The sequence below is a fragment of the Macaca thibetana genome, chromosome 17, assembly GCF_024542745.1.
Source record: "Macaca thibetana thibetana isolate TM-01 chromosome 17, ASM2454274v1, whole genome shotgun sequence".
NCBI classification, from domain to species: Eukaryota; Metazoa; Chordata; class Mammalia; order Primates; family Cercopithecidae; genus Macaca; species Macaca thibetana.
In genome coordinates, this window is record NC_065594.1 from 59741749 (window position 1) to 59765374 (window position 23626).

A 23626-nucleotide genomic window follows, 5' to 3' on the forward strand; every position below is an offset into this window, starting at 1 on the left:
ATAGTATTATTTGTGTTAAACCTACTTAGTACTCTACAACCGTCTCGTACTGTAATATTGATATCTTTCTCTCAATTTAGAAAGTTCTCTGTTGTTATTTATTCAGATAAAATTTTTACCCCAGTCTGTCTGTCTACCTCCTCTTTGAGGCCAATAACTCTTAGATTTGCCCTTTTGAGGCTATTTTCTAGACCTTGTAGATATGCTCCATTCTTTTTTATTCTTTTTTCTTTCATTTCCTCTGACCACATATTTTCAAATAGTTTGCTTTCAAGCTCACCAATTCTTCTGCTTGATCAATTCTGCTGTTGACAGACTCTGATACATTGTTTTTTGTTTTGTTTTGTTTGTTATTGTTGTTGTTTTTGACACAGAGTTTCAGTCTTGTTGCCCAGGCTGGAGTGCAATGGCACAATTTCGGCTAACTGCAACCTCCGCCTCCCAGGTTCAAGCGATTCTCCTGCCTCAGCCTCCCAAGTACCTGGGATTACAGGCATGCGCCACTACGCCCAGATAATTTTGAATTTTTAGTTGAGACGGTGTTTCGCCATGTTGACCAGGCTGGTTCTGAACCCCTGACCTCAGGTGATTCATCCACCTCGGCCTCCCAAAGTGTTCGGATTACAGGCGTGAGCCACTATGCCCAGCCTGAAATTAGTTTTAATATATTTTATTTAATCCAGACTATCTAAAATGTTATCCTTTTTATATGTAATCTATTATAACTTATTAATTATATATTACAGATTATATGTACATATTTATACTGAGTCTTCTAAATCTAGAATATGGGTTGTACGTACAGCACTTTTCAGTTTGGGCTTGCTACACTGCAAATGCTCAATAGCCATGCAAGGCTGGTGGCCACTGTATTGGATACTGTCAGCTCAGAACTCCCCAACTGTTGACAAATATTTTGGTCCCCTCAACCCTTGGAACAGCTGTAATGGACCTGAAGCCCATAGCGTATTTGTATGGAATGTGGGTTAAATAGAGGAGACTGGTTATGCTTCAGATGACTGAAGCAAAATAAGGCCACTTATGCTATCCAAGATGTAAAGGTAGGAGCACCTTATCTTGCTTGACTACCTAAAGTCTCATCTTTTTTTGTTTCCCTCATTAAAGTTTCCTGGGAATGTTGAGGGAATGCTTCCATGTTCCCCCGAATCCATTCTGATTATCCCTTGTGCTTACGGACAGCTTTCAACTGCCCTACTCTTTTGAAAATCATGTTGGGCCACCATAAGTCCAGCTGCTCGCAGGTTGCTGTCACGCTGTTAAACTTTTTCTCTCCAAGAGTAGCCCAAGGTTGACCCTGAATTTCCCATGCAGAGTTTACATTCTTGTAACTTTACTGAAGACTTAGAGAGCCACAGAAGGGAATCTGTGCACAGACCTCAAGACTGAATGCTAGATATGGGTGCTCTGAGAGTCCTCAGATACAGGCCCCTTCCTGTCTTTCTTGTGGGCACCTCTCTGCTGAGCTTTTGGCTGGCTTCACCTTGATAGGTTTCAGCTTCTCCTCCTTGCCTTAAACTGATTGGGGCTGATTCACCTGTTCCACAAGGAGTCTATCCTAATTGATGTCTTTTCTATCTGCACACCCCCAGGTCCAGGAAAGAAGGCATTTTACTAAAAGAATCCTCATGTGCAGAGATACAGTTCCAGCCACAAGAAAATGTTTTCCTTCATAACCTAGCTCTTGTAAGATCTTGCAATTTCAGCAAAAAAGAAAGAATCTGAGGCTCCACTTCTAGAGAAACAATCTGCTTGTCCTTTAAAATGAGAGCCTATTTAGCAATTTCGGGAGATAAGTACAGTCTCAGCTAAAACTCCTCGTTACATAATGTATTTCTGTGTACATCACTTTATAAACCCATTAAGGAACACTAAGTTTTGTAGATAAATTCTAGGATATAAATTAGATATTAAAATATAAATAATGCTTTTTCTGATATTTCTTAAAATGGGTTTTAGTATTATTTATCAAGATTAAAAATCAGTTTCACTTTGAATTCTTTTTCATGTAAAATTCTTGAAATAAGGATGTGTGAGCCACTTTGGGGTCTAATTCAGGCTGCCTCACAGTGGCTGGCTATATTTCATTTAGACATCCACCTATCACACTTTTACTGGTGTTCAATAATATGCTTAAGCAGCATAGGTGCTGAACAAACTCATGGACACTGAGAAATTTCCAAGGTAATGTATAATCATATCCAGTACTTCAAATAAATACAAAATTTACTTTATAAAATGTTGTCAGTTTTGTACTCAAAACTAATGATAAACTTTAAAATGATTTTCTTTGGCAGCAATCTAATATTTGTATTGTTTAGCTAGGGCTATAAAATGGTGAATATTATTTTCATATACTAGCATTATTTTATTTGTATTACACTTACATACATTTTTAACTGAGATATTATTTTAGGTTAATCATCAATGTAATTTAGCAGACAAAAATGATAAATGTATACAGACAATGAAGAGATTTTTCTAGAGCTGAAAAATCAGAAGCCTTTGTTTCTGTCTCTTTAGCTCTGGATCTACAATTTATTTCCTAGGATATCAGGAGGCAGTCTCCTTTCAGAAAATAGTGACATTGCTTTGATAGAGTAAAGCATTTATGTTAGTAAAAACTAGTTATGACAGACTGTGTTTCCTCCACTGACTTAACTGTATTTAGATAAACAAATTTATTTGAAGAACAATATAGACAAATCTCTTCTGTCTACATTGCTAATGTTTTTTGTCCTCTTTTTCTCTTTCTCTTTCTGGATTTCCTTATGGGATGGTAACACACCCAGTTAAACAATGCAAATCTGAAGTAGACCATGTTTCTTTATGTCTTTGTACCTGTTATCCAAATTTGATTGATTACTTCTTATTGGTTGTCTCAATATTAGGTAACAATAATAATAAAATGATAATTGCTTCATATATTTCATTTTACAACGATTTTCCAGTTTAAGTCTCTGTGGAATAATATTATTTTAATTTTATAGGTATGGGAACAGAATTCAAACAGTTGAATGATTTCCTAAATTTTTGGAGCTGGGACTCAGACTCAGGTTATCTGATTTCAAATTCTATTCATGTTAATTTCATTATACCACATTGCTTTAGTCTATTGACTTATTCATTAAACAATTGTTCAACACCTTCTAAGTATTCAGCATTTCAAGAATGGAATGTTGGTAGAGGCCAAGATAAACCAGTTCATTAAGATGTTTGATAGTAACTAATGTTTATTGACTACTTAAAATATGCTAGGAATTTTTCTTCTATTTCCTTTAGCTATCATCATACACTATGGTAAAGATTGTTTCTGACTTACAGATGAGGCAACTGAGGCTTGAAAAGCTTAAATACCTTGCCCAAGAGGCAGAATTTGAAGCCCAATTGCCTGACTCCAGAGGCTTATGGTTGGAGGAAGCTCAGTTATACACAGCTGTTTATTGAGTGCTATGTACCACATATTTTTACTAGGTCCTGTTCACATAAGATGAAGAGACAAAGTGCCTGATTTGAAAGACTAAACCATCCTATTAAGGGTATAGAAGAGTAAATAATGAGTGAGACTATCATTACCAAGGGGACAAGGTGTTCATTAGAACAAACATAGGTGAGCAGGCTCATCACTAATGCAAAGAAGTAATTGCAGAAGTATCTCCAGCTATTTTCATTTTCTATTATTTATTTGTAAACTTCTAAGTATGTATTTATCACAAACTTCTAAATTATTTTTTGTCTCACACAACAAAATGCTACAAGGATCAGAATAAAGACAGTATTCAATGAATCCTTTCTAATTGAATATATTATGTGGAAGAATTATTTCAAATAAACATGATTTGGTGGGTTGCTAATAGTAAGTGCCTTGCTCTTAAGATTCTTAAATTTAAGAGGCTATAAGATAATTTCTCATTTGAATAATTTATCTTTGAATAAAAATAAAACACATATATTTGCAAAACTATATTGTCAAAAAGCACTATCCAAAATATCATAATTTGGCCTTATGTTTCAGTTTGCTAAAGATCCTAGAAGAAGACATGTATATGCCTTTCTACGGCTGCCACTCATGCTGTCAGTTTTAGATGTTTGTCTATTATAAAAGACTTTGTAAAATAACAAATAGTTTTTCTTTATAACACACATAGTCAATAGTTAATAGGCTGAATTTTGCATTTCGTGTTTAAGAAGGTCCTCACCTGAAACTCCTCTTAAAAGTGAACAAAGTAAAGCATCTCTTTGCACCATTATTATTACTCCTGGTTTGGGCAAATGGGCTTTCTTCCATATTGTGCTTTTACTAACTGCTGACAAGAGGATCTTACAGATAAGGAAGGTGGGTTTCTGATGAGTTTGCTGTCAGTTAGGTCATTTAACCTTAGAAACTCTCCTTGTTGTAAAAGTAATAGTAATAATAAAATAAAAACATTGCAAGCCTCTAACACAAGGTGACATTCACAGCCCACGGGCAGACAGAATTTAAAGATGGTCACTGTAGTTGTTAGCATTGAATTTTGCATTTCGTGTTTAAGAAGGTCCTCACCTGAAACTCCTCTTAAAAGTGAACAAAGTAAAGCATCTCTTTGCACCATTATTATTAATCCTGGTTTGGGCAAATGGGCTTTCTTCCATATTGTGCTTTTACTGTAGGTTTTTTAGAGAGGTTCATAATGAGCTCAAAAGTACAAAAAGCTCAAAGATTTATTTTGGATAACTCAGGCACCCCTTTACTTAAAATCAGTGCTCTTGATTTCCAACTGCAGGGAAAGAAGGCCCTTGTTGAATCCACTTCCAGACGCTTTTCCAGTTTTGAAAATCCATATTCTCTTATGGATATAGAAAACCTACACAAAGGCATTGACCCTGATTACCCTGAATGATGGCTAAATCTTTGCAGATGGCTCCTAATGAGTCTACATGTAAAATCTTGGTATTGGGTCCAGAAAGAGCTTCTATAAAGGATGGATGAAGAGGAGGTGCTAGCATTGGTTCATTTAAAAAAAAAAAAAAAAAAAAAAAAAAAAGGAAAAGATACATTTTTTTTTAACTCACCATGAATTCAACATGACTTCTCAGTTTTTGGTAACTCTCCTCCCAATACTGCTTTACTGCTTTACTTTCGGCTAATTCACGAGAGACACTATTTCATAAATGAGAAGGTGAAAGTTTGGCTGGTCAGAGTTCTTGGAGGATTGTGCTTCGTTTAATTCTCAGAACAATCCATGAAGTGTGTATAATTTTTATTTGTGTTTTACAAGTGAGATGATTGGGATGCAGAGAAATTAGGCAATTTGAAACATATCACATAAGTCACATACCTAGTAAATGGATGATCTGGAATTAAATATATGTCAATGTATAATAGAGCATGGTAAAAAAAAATTACAAATGTTCTAGAAGAAAATAAAATTAAATAAAGTTTCTACTTTCAATGATTTTTTTTCTTTGCAGTCCCACTTACTAGAGATAACCAAACTGGTAGAGTTAAAAACGAACTCTTATTGTTTTTAGTCTTTCTAGGGATGACTACTAGAACTCCAAATAGTATGGCCTTATTTCTTGACCTATGATTGTAAACAGTTTTGATAATGCTCTGCTCCAAGAAGTAAGACGTTTATTGTGTTATTTCCTTTCCCTCATTTCTTCTCCCCTTTGAATCCCAGGTTTCGTTGGTTATGTTTTTTAGTTCTTCTATTTTTTTAATCTTGACTTTAAATAATGTACTTAAATCTCATTCTTGTTTTTTCAAATGTTCACTGTATCTTTTGATTTCCCACTCTCAGAATCTATCAGTTAACATCTTTTTACATCTCTCCTCTTTTCCTCTCCATCTTTATTTCAGGCATCTGCTAGCTAAGATGTTATTTTTCATTGTTGAGATTTTTAACAATTGCATTCTAATATGACACTGTAGGTAAGTCTTCTGTGCTTTGTAGATTGATTCTAAAATTAAAAAGTAATTTAAAAGATTTATAATACAGTAATTATGTGTATATTTTTTCTGAAGAACCAACTAGTATAATTTGAATCACAGATAAGTAAATAATAACTCTTTTATCACTAAACAAATATCAAAGATAGATTTTTAAAAAATTTATGCTCAAAATCATTTCTCTTTTTAATTTACTTGTTTTCATTTTAAATTTTTTTGAACTTTTCCCCTGAAATTTTCAATGATCTCTCTTTATTTTTGTTGATATAAGAAACATTTTTATATAAACCCTTTTTTATATATTTAAAAAGTTTATAAATCATTAAGAAGTTTAAGCTTCTTAATAATGCTATTTGTCAGGAAGTTCTAGAAATTTTGACTTCTCAGAGTTCTAACTGTCTATTCTAATTTGGTCTGACTCATTTCTGGACCTGCCATAGAAATCTCAGGATTTATTTTCATCATGCTCCTGGATTAAGTCCTCTATGTCTTGAATCACATTTCTTTTTTTAGTGGATATCATCTTGGGAACATTTTGTGCATTTCTGGAGAATATCTTCAAAAGATTTTTATTTTTTCAGAAAGATTGCACAGAAAGTTAGGTTTCTGTGGCCTTGTGTATTAGAAAATTATTTAGCCTCTGTCTTGAGGTTGCTTTGCAGTGGGCAGGATCAATTCTCCACCCAAAATTGATTTAAGTGTTGAGACTGATGACATCATACATTCCCCAAGTTGGTGTAAAAATACATAATGAGGCTTTCTGAGGATAGCAGGGCAGGTACCAAAGCCAATCAGAAATGACTTGAATGAAGGAACAAGTGACTATGACTTTATTGTGGTTAGCAGGTAAAGCCAGGGTGAGAATTTGAAATTCCTGATAGTGCCGAGGAAGGAAGTGCAGGGTCCTTCCTATCAGTTTGCCGACATATGGGGCAAGAGGGGAAGAGAGAGGAGTGGAGATTGAAAACGTCCAGTGTTGAAATATGAAGAATGGAGTCAGATTCCTTATTATATCATTTATTATACCCTCAAATGATAGTTTGGTTGAATGCACAACTTTACATTGAAACTCATTTGCCTATAGAACTTTAAATACATTCTTAATACGTTTTTCTAATAGCATCTTCCATTGATGATGAAAAGTCTGATGAAAATTTCTTTTTTTTTTTTTTTTGAGATAGGGTCTCGCTCTGTCGCCCAGGCTGGAGCGCAGTGGCCGGATCTCAGCTCACTACAAGCTCCCTCTCCTGGGTTCACGCCATTCTCCTGCCTCAGCCTCCCGAGTAACTGGGACTACAGGCGCCCGGCACCTCGCCCAGCTAGTTTTTTGTATTTTTTAGTAGAGACGGGGTTTCACGATGTTAGCCAGGATGGTCTCGATCTCCTGACCTCGTGATCCGCCCGTCTCGGCCTCCCAAAGTGCTGGGATTACAGGCTTGAGCCACCGTGCCCGGCCGAAAATTTCTTTGTAGATAAAAATTCTTGTATTTTCTTCTTGGAAGCTTGTTAGATCTGTTCAGTATTCTTACATTCTGAAACTTCCTTATAATGTGCCATACTATAGACATTTTTTCCACTCATTTTGTTTGACATTTAGTATTTCCTTTCAGTTTCATGTGTATGCTTTACTTCAGTTCAGAGGTGGAAAAAAGCTCTCTCAAATTTTTTGGTTCTATTCTTCCATGTGTTCTTTTCTCTCTAAAGATATTATTGGACCAAATTTTGTGCCCCTGTTTATCTGCCATTTATCTAAACTTTCATTTCATATTTTATGCTTCTGCTGTTTGTTTCATAATGACAGAAAATGATTTTACTCTTTTAGTCTTCCCATTGTATTTTTTTTATTTGCCAATCTTATGTTTCAAATTCTCTGGTTGTTCCTTTTTCATAGCAAACTGTTCTTGTTTTAAGGATGAACTATCTTATGAATCTCTTTGAGGATATTGTATCAATTGTAAGTGTGTTTGGCCATGAGTAGTAGAAAATCCACTTACAGTAGCTTCAAAAACAAAAGAGTATATTTATCTCTTGCAGCAAGAATCTGGGGATAGGCAGATTGGAGTTGTTCTAGTAAAGACAGTCTGTCCATTTTGAAGGTCTGTCATCTTTAGCATGTGGGCCTCTTTCCTCATGCTTACCCCTGCATGGTCACAAGAGAGTTACTGAGCTTTTAGACATCACATCAGGTTCCACACAAGAAGAAGAGATAAAAGTCAAAGACTGAATTTAATCTATATCTTTTCTTTCTTTTTCTTTTTTTTAAGACGGAGTTCCACTCTGTCGCCAGGCTGGAGTGCAGTGGCACAATCTCGGCTCAGTGCAACTTTTGCCTCCTAGGTTCAAGCAATTCCCCTGCCTCAGCTTCCTGAGTAGCTGGGACTACAGGCGTGGGCCACCATGCCCAGCTAATTTTTTTGTATTTTGGTAGAGATGGGGTTTCACCATGTTGGCCTGGATGGTCTCAATCTCCTGACCTGGTGATCCGCCTGCCTCGGCCTTTCAAAGTGCTGGGATTATAGGCGTGAGCCGCCGCTCCCAGCCCTAATCTATATCTTTTTATATCTAAAGATATCTACATATTTTAAAATACTTTCCTGAAAGTCCTACACAGTGACTGATGCTTACATAGCACTGTTCAGAATTAAGTCACATGGCTACACTAGATTAATCATTGGGAGGTATTTCAAGAGGTGTTGTGAGTGGAATTGAGTCAGTAATTAAGTGTCCACCAAAGATACTAACTGAAGTTTTAATAGATGTCTACTTCTTTCTTTCTTTTCTCTTTATTGTTCCGTTTCTTAAATAACTGATCATACTTGGCATTACTTGTATCTCAAGAACTAGATAGATAAATTTATGACTGTCCTTTTTTGTTTCAAATTATTTTTCTCTTTTTGTGTATTTGCCACTTATGATAAAGATAAGGTTCCTCAGGTTTTATTATCTATTCAAGCATTTCTCATTTTGAAAATTTGCTATATTACTTTTTCTCTTACATGGTGAGATTATGAGAGTCACAAAACGCTGTCACATATGAGAAAAATTCCAGGTTTTACCTGATTACCAAAGGTAGCTTTTTCTTCAATTAGATGTGTAACTGTTTAGTCCTCCACTTAGTTTTACACTATATACATTTTCACTTTTCACTGTGGGTATGTGATCTTGTTCTTATTTAATACTGGATCTTTGCCAAAAAACTTGAACTGAACTAGAACAGCTCGTTTTCCAAGGTTTGCAAAAACATTTAGCTTATATTTGTTTTCATTCTTTTTCTTTTTTTCATGGGCTTCTGAAAAGATTCTGCTTTGGGTTTTGGGGTGAAGGAAAGTGAGAAGACAGAAATAAAAAGATTAGGGGATTGGGCCTATAGAAAAAGAAAAGTAAAATGTTCTTTTTGAAAGTTTCCCTTCCTTGAATTAGTATCATTTTACAAGTATAGTTACATATTTTGTTTGTATAAACGCTAAGCTATACTAGTTTGCAAAATATTTAGAAATAAATTTTTAAAAAGTGTATTAGGAAGATACTAATTAACCCTATACTGACATAACAAGGCCGAGAATGGGATGTAATGGTAGGTGGAGTGTGGGGAGGAGAGAAGACGGGGAGTGTAAGAGAAGCACCTCTGGCTTTCTTGTTTGGGCCTTTGCTAGAAGGTAGGAAGAGAAAAACATATATTAATAGATCTTGATCATCTGTTAACTTTTTGGAAGCTCAGCAGATATGTATCCCTAAGATAAGATTTGAACGAACATTTAGATTTTGAAGTGTTTTAATGGTAAAATCCACGATGCTTTGCAGAGCAAGTCTAAGAATTCACCCAGAAATGGCATCTGTATAGTCCAGATTGATTAAGATGGTTTTGATTTCATATGCATTTTTTATTTTCAACATACATTTTGTTAAATATAACTAACTGCATTTAATGGATATAGTTTCACAAAATATATTCCATATAAATATTTATAAAAATATTCTGTCATATTAAATGTACACAGAGACTAGGTGGCTACTGGAAGGGAAAAAATAGGTGAAATTACATTCCTAAGATTATTCACTTAACAGCAGAGGCAATACTAAGTAAGAAAAATGATTAATGTTTGAGCCACTGCATTGTGTTAGATGCACAGTAGGCTATGTATATAAATCATTGTTTTTAATCTTATAACTTTCAAAGAAAGTATTATCTCTATTTTAAATATAAGGAGTCTGAGAGCATAAATACCATTGACTCTTGAACAATGCAGAAGTTAGGGGTACTGACCTCTCTACGTTGAAAATCTGCATATAACCTTTAATTCTCCTCAAACCTAACTACCAGTAGTCTACTGTTGACTGGAAGCGTTACCAATAACATAAACAGTCAGCTAGCACATATTTTGTATACTCTAAGTATTATACGCCGTATTCTTTTTTGTTTGTTTGTTTGTTTTTTTTGAGGAGTCTCACTCTGTCCGCCAGGCTGGAGTGCGGTGGCGCGATCTCGGCTCACTGCAAGCTCCGCCTCCAGGGTTCACGCCATTCTCCTGCCTCAGCCTCCCAGTAGCTGGGACCACAGGCGCCCGCCACCACGCCCGGCTAATTTTTTGTATTTTTAGTAGAGATGCGGTTTCACCGTGTTAGCCGGGATGGTCTCGATCTCCTGACCTCGTGATCCGCCCGCCTCGGCCTCCCAAAGTGCTGGGATTACAGGCGTAAGCCACCGCGCCCGGCTATATGCCGTATTCTTACAATAAAGTAGCTAGAGAAAAGAAAAAAATATTAAGAATATCAGAAGGAAGATAAAATGTATTTAGTATTCATTAAGTGGAAGTGGATTATCCTAAAAGTCTTCATCCTCATTGTTTTCATGTTGAGTAGGCTGAAGAAAAGGAGGAAGAGGAAGGGTTGATTATGCTTTCTCAGGGGTGGCAGAGGAGGAAGAGGTGGAGGAGGTGAAAGTGGAAACAGCAGAGTCAGGACAGTCCATGCAACTTTTACTGAACTCGATCCCTGCAGTTCAAACCAGTGTTGTTCAAGGGCCAAACTGTTCAAAAAGTCTCAGAGTTAGTTCAAGGGGTGTATGAATTTGCTATGGTTGCTGTGACCAAATACCATAGGCTGGGTGGCTTAAACAACAGAAATCCATTTTCTCACAGTTCTGGAGGCTTGAAATCCAAGATCAAGGTGTCAGCAGGGTTACATTCTTCTGAAGACTCTCTTCTTGACTTGTAGATACTGTCTTTTTCTGGTGCCTTTTTGCTGTATCCTCATGTGGTCTTTCCTCTTTGTGAGCACACTCTTTGTGTCTCTCTCTGTGTCCAGATTCCTTCTTCTTATAGGAATTGAATTAGGGCACACCCCCAACAACCTCAGTTTGACTTAATCACCTCTTTGAAGACCCTGTCTCTAAGGCAGTACCATTCTAAGGCAATAGGGGTTAGGTCTTCAACATGAATTCTGGGGAGGGGGGGCATATTTAGTTTATAAGATGGGGGATAGTTGTATTTAAGAATAGTGAAATGGACATCAGCCATATGAAGAAAAGTTATAACTTTTTTCTTATTATTTAGTGTCCTGAAATATAGAGGGAACACATGGCTGGAGGGACTTGATCTCCAACCATTCATGCAGCATAAGGTTAGCCCAAATACAGAAATGGGTCCAACTGGCGTGGGTAGAGAGAATGCCAAATTCAAATGCCTTATGCTAGAATATTCAGTGTAGGAGGAATCTAGAAATTACTTAGTCTAAGCTCTTCATTTTACAAATGAAAAAACAAAAGTCCAATTATGAAATGACTTGTAGAATACTACAGAATTAGTGAGTGTAACAGGATGAACATTTTTATAACTTGCTATATGCTATTCATTGAGTGTATATATATGTATATATAAAAATATTCAATGAATATATATACACATACATAAATATAATTTTTAAAATGAAATTTTAAGGTAGTCATTTTTATCTCCATTTTACTGAAAAAAGAAATTCTGAGGATGAGATCTAATTCTGAGTTTTTATATGGATTCACTTTTCTTCTTCTTTTTACTTTATTTGACACAAGGAAGAGTTCACAAAATCTCCAGATGGGAGAGAATCTAAAGGAATCCTGACTGTCACATGTGATACATGCTAGTAGGTGCAAAAGACAGTATCTCCTTGTCACTCATTTTCACGTCGATTATGTAGCCATGAAAATCACAATTAGATGTGACTGAAGACTAGGTTAACTTGCTTCATTTTGTTTCCTTTGGTTGCTTTGTGAGTAGAAAGGCTGATGCTTTAAAGTTCTTGCCCTTTATAAGGTGGTTTAAATAGCATGCCATTGATGAAAGAAGTGAAATTTGTCACAGTTAATTTCATTTTCTCAGAGAGTTGCATCAACAGTTTATGGATACCGACTTTATTTTTAACGAGGAAAAAACTTGCTTTGTTGAACTCTGCCTTTGAAACATGAAAACCTGTGTTCATGTCCCTGCCCTTTCTCTTGAGATTGGGCCTATAGGTGGCAGCAACTGTTAGCTATTGAGCTTGGGTGACATGTGCCAAAAGTTCTCTTGAAATACTTTAAATAGTTTAAATATTCTTGGGTACTTGAAAATGAAATTTTCTCTAGATAAGAAAGTGAAAGGTCAAACTTGAATCGTGACTATTGAAGGATTCATACACTACAGTCAACATTATATAGATTAAAAATGGTGTAGGGCCTTGGACATTCTATATTTTAAAAGTTTGCAATGTGATGATGGTTGGGTTCAATCTTTAAGATTTGTGACTGCTGTGGTCAGATTGGTTATCCTTTGCTCTCCATTATTTTGTGTAAAATGGGCTTTTGAACTTAGAGTAATCTAGAATAAATCAGTTCCTCTGAGCTTAACATTCAATAAAAGTTGAGAGTTTGATTCATGTACCATCTGTTTTACACAATGAATGTGTCATAGAAATGTTTAGTACAATTTAAGTTTTTGCAAATCAAACAATGCTTACTTGCATAAAGCAGTTTATACTTTAAGGGGAACTTGCAGGGAAAATTCTAACTCCAGTTTGAATTAGTTCATAGGAACTCCTCTGAGAATTTGGAATTTTGTTAACCTGTTTTCTTAGATGAGGGACACCTGCATTTAATAATGCCTTCCAACAGCCTGTTAGATTGGGAGAGAACTGAAACAATATGGACTTTAGCAGGCTGTCTATAGGTGACTGCTAAACTCCACTTTGGCATGACTAATCTAATCACACCAATTATCTTCTTGGTTTATATTACTTGTGGCTCAGTCCACCGAGGAGACAGTGGATTGCATCAGCCCCATTTCAGTCAACTGGATCCAGCCTTTGTGTTTCCTTATTCTGAAGATTACTTAAAATGCTGCTTCTGTATTCACTAAGCTTTTATAAACCTCCTAAACTACCATATATGATAGAAGACAAGCTGATTTTAATATTGACCTTTGGCCATTCCTCAAAAACAAGCTTATTTCATTTAATTTCCTAAGAGAATTTTTGTGTGCACTATTTAGTTGGGCTACTTCTGTTGTGTGAAGAAAACATCATTTCCTTTTATTACAGTGACCCAATTTGAAAAAGAAAAAAAAAAAATGGCATCACATTTGGAACTAAAGTTTTAGCGCATGCCAACTGCAAGACTCACTGAATCAAAACAGATGGCTAAAAAATAGTTTGGAATAGATGTATCTATCCTATAAATGCCTGTTAAAGAATTTTAGAAAAATGAGGTATGGCTTTTTCATACTATAACCTTGGTAATAATTTATACATTTTGATTTTTTAAAATATATTTTGATATTGAAATAATGTGGCTAAAATTAAAATTGAGTGTGAACAACTGAACATTGTTTGTACTGGGATTTATCGAAGATTAAAATCAAAGGGTTGATTTCCTCCTTTGGGACTAGTCTGCAGTTGATCTGTTAGGTATTTGTTGTTGGTTTGTTTGGTTTTGGTTTTTTGAGTGTGCTGTGTGGATGGATGAGGGCATAACAGATCCATGGACATTGACCTGCAAAAGCAAATGTTATGTATAATCAAATCAGCTACAATCTGTATTACTAGGCAAAAGATATTAGAACCCAACAAGAGTGGACTGAAAAACAAAATATCACATAACTCTTAGGGGAATGCAGAAGAAAGAGCCTAATACAAGGCAAAGGTAAAGAAATAAAGTACTTCAAACAGATGGGCCTTTTCTACAGAGAACTTCCCTATTGTCCTTCCACTTGAAAATACACTATACTGCATTTAATCCTTTAATCCTTATCTTTAAAGATAAGGATTTGTCCCAATGATTATTTTATTGTTGCTCTGAACTTCTATAAAATGTAACAAGTCACACCTTACATTTTTAAAAGAGACTACCTTTCTACTTTTCAAATCCAGGTTGTATCATCATTAGGTAATACTTTCTCTATTTCCATGCACCAACCAATATTTAGCAGGAATAGTGCTGACTAAACGATTAAATTCCAGATGCATCCTCTCCTTGGTAATAGCCCCTCATCTATCTGTGGACTTGGTCTTCATTATTACTTCCTTATACTCAGTGCATCTTCTTGATACAGTTCTCCTTTGCCTTGAGTGGGATGAACTGCAACCATGTGGCCCTAAACGAAATGTCCCAGGGGGTTCCAGAAAATAGATATATATTTTTAGACAATGCTGTGATTTTGGATGAAAATACTATAGAGTGCCTCCAAGATCTATCACCTCTCCCCAAAATAATTCCTTCTCGCTGATATCTTCTGAATTCCACATTTTAAAATGCCTCTCTTGTCCACCAACACACACCGCCCCCCGCCACAAAACCCATCAAATTAAGCTCTGCACTACATCACATCAGATGTCTCTTTTCTTCATAGATTAATCATAAGACTTCAGCATTTTACCTCACATATACCTTGTTAGAGAAAAATGGCCAATCTTTTCACTCTCAACACTGTTGTATTTATTATAGAGCAAAATGATAATAATCTCTAAGATATGTGATTGTATTTATTTTACAGCAAAATGATAATAATCTCTAAGATATAACCTTTATGATGGCAGGATTATCGTCTATTTTGCTCTTTGCAGTTTGCAGTTTTGCCAACACTGTAACAGAGCTTGGTATATAATAGTTTCTCAATAAGTACTTGTTGAATGAATGAATCACTAAGAAAATTAGTGGAACAAATTTATGGTTTTGCTGTGATACAATCTCTAACTTCTGCCCAGTTTAGAATTAAGCTCCAGTTTCATACAAATGCTCTGGTACTCTAACTTCTCATTAAGCACCTTAATTTACCAGAGACTTATTCTGTTCCTATTATCTTGCCAGTGCTATCGTACCATGACTAGAATAACAGCCATTTTCTCTTCTCTTCAATACATAAAAAGCCTACCTTTACCCCAAGAATGAATGCTTTCGAATTTTTCTCACTCTTGAGTGCTCTAAGGCATTGCAAGGCTTTGCTGTCCACTTGAACAGCTGATAATAGTCCTTTGATGTAGAGCTTTGAACAAGAGATAAGAAACAGTAATCTAACTATAGCTTATGCTGATAGTCAACAGGACCATCTTGCTATTCATGCCATTAAAGATTATTTTCTACCTTGCTGTCCGATTAACATAAAAACTCTCAAAACTATGTAGAGGCTATAAACTATACCTTCTAATTGTTCACTTCTCTCTCTCCCTCTCCTACCTTCTCCTACCTTCTAGTATCCTCTATCTTTTCTGAGTCTTATCTGCACGATAAGACATCGTATGTAAACAAGAGTGGCATTCTATGTCAACTCTCCTTTTCATGGACAGTATCACCTGAAATGAAGTAGAGTCAGAGTGTAAACATATATACCTTTCTTTGTGATTAAACAATTTCAAAGAATAATCCACAACAGAAGTGTTATTTTTAAAAACTGTTGATCATAAATATTGGGGAATTTTTTTTTTTTTCTGAGTTGGAAGGAGATTTGACAAAAAGTCACAGTTGATGGTACCACGTTTTTGGTGCTGAGACAGGAATTGTGCGACCTCCTCATTCAACCCAGATTTGGGAGGTGACAGACCCAGTGCAAGTCTACTTTTGCACTCTTATGCTTTGAAGAATCTTGAGATAAACTCTCAGAAACGGGCTAACTAGCCACAGGAAAGTTTAAGTTATCTTTAAAAGACTTAAACATCTCACCTTCATCCTTTCTTCATTTGGTCTTCACATTGCCCAAGAGAAAACCAGTCAAAGGGCTCATTTAGAAACATTTTCATTCTGTTGAGACTGGTTCAAACATTTTCCCAAAACTTCTTTCTAGACCAATCTGGTTTTCCTGCCAAGAAATTCACTCTCACTGCTCTGCTTCCTGGGATTTAGGCATTAGCTATTGATCTCTTTCTGTGGTTTTCTCTGTTTTTGTCTCCATGTTCAACTTACTTTCCTTAATAAATCTAAGTTATCTCACTCTTTGAAACTTCTTGGTCCACATTGCTCAAAAGCAGAGCCAGAAGGAAACGTAGTTCACATCTCATTACTGTGGCAGAGGTTTGGACACTCCCAGTGGGCTCTCTGTTCCTCCTCCTCCCGCTGGCTATTGCAGCAGGTTCCTGGAGTCAGACAATGCATTATCATGCGGATTACACTGATCAGCACTAAGTCAGTTAGGTAACAGGAGCTCTTTCAATGGTGTCCTAGGATTCTGTCAGGTTGACTGTTCAAACACTGGTTTTTGGGATCCCCTCCAGCATTCCTTAATGTAATCCAGGCATGTTATTGCAGGTTCTATTTGAGAAGGGGCTACTTACTTGTCACTTAGAATATTTTCAGTTTTAAGTCAAAACCTTTCCAGAAAAAAAAAAAAAAAAAAAAAAAGGCAAAAGCTATAAGAGCCCATGTAGGAGAGGCAGAAAAGAACAAAATGCAGAATTCTATCAAATGCCAAACTTACATTAAGTGCACGTGTGCTCCGGGGAATGAGGTTTCTGTTTTGTTTTACATAGAAACTGCGATGATTTTGCACTGTTTTGGTAACTACTGAGTAACTACTAAGTCCAGTGAATTCAAAGGCAGAGGAACACAGGCAAGAGTGCAGGTCTGAGGTGCTTAGAAGACTCAGAGATGTGTGTCTGTGTTTGACCCTCAGTGGGAGGAAGTGCTATAGGCTCCTGATAGATGCCCAGTTTTACCATATTATACTGTTGGACTAGATACTATTAAGAAGACAGGCACATTTCTGGGTGCCAGGGAAGAGAGAGTGGTTCCAGATGAGTCAGACTGCTGCTGTCACCTCCTCCCTGCTGGAAAGACAAGACTCAGCAGCTCCTTGGAGATGTTCAGAACTTGGAGTGAAGGCGTAAAGAGATGAAGTTTTCAAAGACCAACCGTTTGCCAATGCTCTTTAAGTAGATATGAGTTGTCATATTTTGGCAGAATTTTTCTGGACAGAAACCCTTTAGATCTCTACTGTGATGCAGCAGGCTCTTCCCAAACTCGCATAGAGAAGTGAAGTGGCTAGGTACAGAGCAAGGAGAGAGAAGACACTGTCTATAGATTCCAACGAAGGACCTTTTCCAGATCCTACTCTCTCTTTTTTTTATTTCTCATCCATTGTAATCTCATCCTGGGGTTCTATAAAAATACATATTCCTGGGGTGCTATTTAAATTATGGGATATGAATATAACATACCCCATAGTGACCTCCATTAAATCTAATGGAAATTCAGACTTCATGGAAATCAACTATGGCACTTTTCTTGAGTATTTCTGGATATTTAGTAATAATATATCTTTCTTAACCCCAGCCCCATATATATTATATATATACCCACTTATATACAGCACTGAATATTCTGAATTAGTAATAATTTGTTCATTTTTTATCAGACTTTACTAATAGGTCAGGATGATTTGGCGCAGTCCAAGAGGCAATACGGCAAAATATAAAGTGCAGGCAGAGTAAAAAAGAAGAAAAAGGTCTTCTCTTTAAAATGTAACTATCATTTACGGCCTTGGGTAGTTGATATCAACTCTCCACAATTGAGCGTCCTAGTTAGTAAAAAAGGCTTCATAGACTTACTGTACAACATTACCTTGTGGTTTATATATACATGTTTTTATATATATTCCTTTTTAATTAAAGTGTCAAGCTCAGTGCCTGACACGTTCTAAGTACCCAATAAATGACATCTCCATTTTTCTTTCCGTATAAGTTAAAGGCCTTCTTATAAGACTTGGTGCCTAAAAGAAATCAATGCATGAATATTTTAAAAACTGAAGTGCTTTAAAGAATGCGTGTCTCCCACTCTAAATTTCCTTAGATCCCTAGTCTTCTTTGCAGTTAAAAATGTCATCAGTATACTATGTAGATTCTGCCTTTGATTTGTAGTGATTAGATAGGCTTGGTGAATCATTAGCTAACTCATAAGATTGTTGAATACTTGGAGACAGTGAGACGCAAGCATATCTCTAGATCTCAGTTGGTCCAAGGTACCTGTCTCTGCTCCTAAAATTATGCCATTCTTTCTTAATTCTCTCAAAAAACCCTAAAATAGATAATCCATCTCTGATGTTATGTATTGGCCTATTTTCATTCCCTGTGGGTCTGAGTCCAACTGTCTAGCAAATGCACTTAAAAATAATAATGCTTTCGTCAACACCATATTCGGGGCTCCCTGCCAGTTAGATGCTTTCAATGTCTTCTTCTTTCTTTCTTTCTTCTGGCTTCTCCCAGCTGTTGGAGCTGTCTCACGATGCTGCCAACCTCTATAGCCCCCTGGAGAAACCAACTCAGCTACAGGTTGGGATGGGGGTAGGGAATGGGAATGTGCAGCTTTATTCCATCTGAGACGGGGGCCATATGTGCTCACATCCACGCCTATGTATTTTTTCCTCACCAGTAGTTGTTAAGTTGTTAATTCTGTTCTTGATAGGTTTTAAAAGAAAGGGGGGGAAAATGCTCAGGCTAAAAGACCCAAGAGAAGGAAGCAGGAGTGGTTGCTATGAGCTTTGAAACATGCACACGAGCGTGCGCGCACACACACACACAAATACATGGACAAAAGGATAAATTGAAAAAGAATGCGACAACGCTTGCTTGGTTTAGCAGTCCGGTCAGCCCCACAGATGAGGAAGTGCTGCTTTGTCCCAAGCTAAAGCCTTGTTTTCTTGTTCATTGTCTTTCAGGGTAAAATCTGGGGGAAATTCACCTGTCTGATGCAAAGTTAAACTGCTGGCTTTAATGTGACTGCATGGGAACTTGGGTTTATTAATGAATACAACATACCCTCTTTGATTTGAAAGCTTTCACCCTGCTGAAAAGATTCAAAAGGCATCGCTTCCTGCACCAGCGGCATTCCTTTATCCGTCTCAGTGGTTCACCCCTACCCAGCTGCTATATCTCATTAACAAGCATTTGACCACTGCAGCCGGCCTGGGAGTGTTGACACTTGAAAAGCCCAGGCAGGCGTGGGCAGGCCATCAGCTATGGCAACAGGAAACTGCCCCGGAGACAACACTGAGAAAACAGCAGCTGCAAAAGCCAAAGTCAGAGCAGACATAAAGGGCTGCCTATATCCACGTTGGTCTGGGCTATCGGTGCGTGCCTGTGGGTCTGAATCCACATATCTATTTACTGCATTCATAGGATAGAAAGGTTGCTATCAGCATGTATCAGAGTCAGGGCTTTTTGACAACCCAGAATAACTTTTTTGGCTTACGATGTTCTTGGATCCTTAGGTTTCTTATTCTCCTAACAACCTAAATTCTTGTTTGTGTACATAAGAATATTCACCAGAGGCCTCAAACTTGATATACACATTTACTCTAGTGGAAGACATATGCACAATTAAAAAAATGTATATGCATGAATGCTTATACATTTTTCATGCTGCTATATTATTTTTCAAGAACAAGTCAATTTGTGAGACTGTCATTTGAATATATAAGATTACTTTAAAGCCTTTGGCTTAGGAATCAAAGTGATAGTTTTGTGTAAAATATTTAAGAAGGAAAGCATTGTTTCATTTGTGCAATAACTTGTAAAATTAAGTGGGTTATTTCATATATATTATTGATTATAGTTTTCAATACCTATTTTAATATCATTTATTGACTATTCATTTAATTGTAAGCCTTTCAATCCCGTGTTGTTTCTACATTTATCAGAATAGCTTAAAGTATAGACTGTCTCATGTAATATTTTGAGCAAGTATTTTTCCATATCTCTGTGTCCATTTCCAAGCCTGTAAAAGCATTTTTAGTGGCTAGGTAAGCAATAGCTCAAAATTCATCCATAAGGAAAGTAACCCTTCTCAGAACAGGAAAGAGAGATCACTTCATAATAGCAGAAGAAAGCAAGCTAAATGAAAGCTAAATGAAAAAAGACACTAATGCAGTTACAAGTGAAGTTAGTGGTCTGCCATTCAAAGAGTGGTGAATTATTTTCCTGTCATCATCAGTACAATAGGCAATTAGTGATTATCACATTGAAGTATACCATTACTTGATTCTTTTCAGTAACTCAGATGTATGTTTGCCTATCACTCATCATGAAAGCTCTTTTAATTTATTCACATTGTTACTCTAAAATAATTAGATGTTAAAAAGATGTGAACGTGTTTTAAATTATCACAGCTTCTTTTGGGGAGGTTAGAATATGCTTCTTGAGGGCGGTGAATTTTCCAGTTCTACTTTCATTCACCTTTTACGCTCCAGGGGAAGAGAAGACTGTACCAGCCTTCACTGGAAATTTATGTTTTTAACAAAATGATAGTGATGGAAACATCTTTCCTGAGAGCCATTAAGATATTTACATTTGATGTCAGTTTTTCTGACCCAGTCATAGGGGATCACATTCATTTCTGATAGGTAGGATGCTGCCCAGGCACTGGACTCAGACAGCTTGGGAGCAACTCTCAGTCCTGCCACCTACTAGCAAGGCAAACCTTGAGTAAGTGACTTAAAGTTTTCTGTGCCTCAGACTCCCAGTCTGTTTAATGGTGGTAAGATGAATAGTATTTAATTAATAGGGTGGTGTAAGGATTAGATGGATGTACACACACATACACTTCAAAAATTGCCCATCACATACTAAGCAGCCAATAAATGTAAACTGCTGCCATTATTAATACCAACCTCTTCCCTCACCATATCACACTTTATCCTTTTATACTCATTTATATTTCCATAGAACTCATTCTAGTTTATATAGTTATATGTGGGTGTTGGCTTATTTATTTTACAACAAAATTCTTTCCCTGTCTTCCCCTAACCTAAGACACACACACACACACACACACACACACCACTACAGGCTTTATGAAATCATGGACTTGCTGAGTGAATGCATTTGTGTAGATCTAGCCTTGGAGACAAAAAAGAACCAAGGATGAATTTTGATAAATTAATCCCATAATGGGAAAATGTCTGATGTATACAGTTTTAGGAACAGGATGATTACTATTTTAAGACATATCTATGTTCATCTATATTGTAAAGATTATGCCCATGCCCTGGCAAATCTTACTTTGATGCTATTGCCACATAATTAATTCTATTAGACTGATGATTCACAGTTTCTGTCCTATATAATATTATAATCTCAAGATTGAGTTGTTTATTTTAGGGCTCATATATTAAGTTCTGTATAATGTACAATGTTCTTAATAAAAATTGACATGAATTTAAGTATCATTTAGAGTTCCTGTAAGTTGAACTTTAATTTTTGTTTGAAATTTTTTCCTGGTAGTTAACTGGGGAGGAAAGGGGTGATAGGGAAAACTATGGTGGTAAAACAAGAGCATCTAAAATCCAACCAAGATATTTGTGAGTGGACCAAATTTTAAGCCATTTCAAGAAACATCCAAGAACTTCTACAATAACATTTTCTTTTTAGCTGCACCCTGTGCACTTTCTGGACTACAGTGATTTCCACATGTTTTTTGTTTTGTTACCCTTGCCTTGTTTATATATTTTTTGGAGGATATGATGGAATTGGAGAGCTTATAATAAAGTAACCTGCCTTGGAATTTACCTTGCAAACAGAAGGACTCAGATAAGGAAATTAGAAGTGTCTGTGAGCAAAAGAGGAAACATAGCTGATACATGGGGACAAACTAGGTGCTCCTGGGGACAAAGTAGAGGCTAATCTGAAGGCCTTAACTACATTGAGGCTTGAAAGTGATGTCTCAATGTTTGCAAATGATGGACTTCAGTCTGCCTAGGGCAGGAACAAACTGTGGGTCATTTTGGGAAAATCGACATTTTAGAGTTGAAAATGTTCCAAACCACCCAAAAAAGTATTTATTATGAGGAGAAACAATCTGATGCCTATCATAAGTCCAGGTTCACTCAGACTGTGATGTACAAAATAATTCACTCCACCTTAGCATTAATCGACTTGAATTCTATTTTTTTATAACTTCACTCATAAACAGAATCTCCCTGACCCCTAAATCACTCATTTTGGAAAGGAGGTAATCAGCATATATGATATACGCTGTTCTGGGATTACATGTATTCTCTCATTTAATCCATAGCATAGTTGATCAATATTGGTATTTTTATTTTCATTTTTGAGATGATGGCAGAGACTAGTTTTAATAAAACAAAGTTTTAATAGATGAATAAACTAGTTTTAGCAGAACAAAAACGTCAAGTTTGTTCTAATATTTTTACAATTCAGAGATATAATTTTTAAAAAATGTTTCCAAGTTGCTGGCTCCTGAAGGAAACCAAGTGGCAGTTTCAACACTCACTGTGAGGTAGCAGCTGAGGGAATGTATTACATATAGGGTAGGCAGTTGTGTTATGTCACCCCTATAAAAAGAGCTTGAAGGAAAAAAGGACTAGGTTGCTCTAGCTTTGCAGGCACATTTTGGATTTGGAGAATATAAGGTCTTTTAAAACTAATTAATTTTTTAAATGACAAAAATTATATGTATTTATTATGTATGACATAATGTTTTGAAATATGTATGCATTTATGAAATGGATAAATCCTGCTGATGAACACATCTGTGATTTCCTCTACTTATTTTTTTGTGTGGAAAGAACACTTCAAATCTACTGTCTTAGTGATTTTCAAGTATACAATACACTGTTAATAACTATAATCATCATGTTGTACAATAGATCTCTTGAATTTGTTACTCCTACCTAACTGAAATTTTGTATCCTTTGACCATGATTTCAGCCAACCAGTCTTGTATCCCCAGGCTCTGGCAACCCCCATTGTATTCTCTACTTCTACTTCTTTTAGATTTCATGGGCAAGTGAGACCATACAGCTTTTGTCATTCTGTGCCTGCCTTATTTCATTTATCCCAATGTCCTCCAGTTTCATCCATGTTGTCTCAAATGACAGGATTTCCCTTTTAAAGCTGAATAGTAGTTCATTAGGTATATATGCCACATTTTCCTTATCAGTTTATCCATTGATGGGCACTTAAGTTGACTATTGTGAAAAATGCCACAATGAACTTGAGAGTGCAGATAATCCTTTGACTTAACTGATTTCATTTTCTTTGGATATATACCCAGTAGTGGGATTGCTGGATCATATAGTAGTTCTATTTTTAATTTTTGGAGGAACTTCCATACTGTTTTCCATAATGTCTGTGCTAATTTACATTCCCACCAATACAATGCAAGGGTTCACTTTTCTCTGCATCCTCACCAGCATTTGCTCTCTTTCATCTTTTAGATAATAG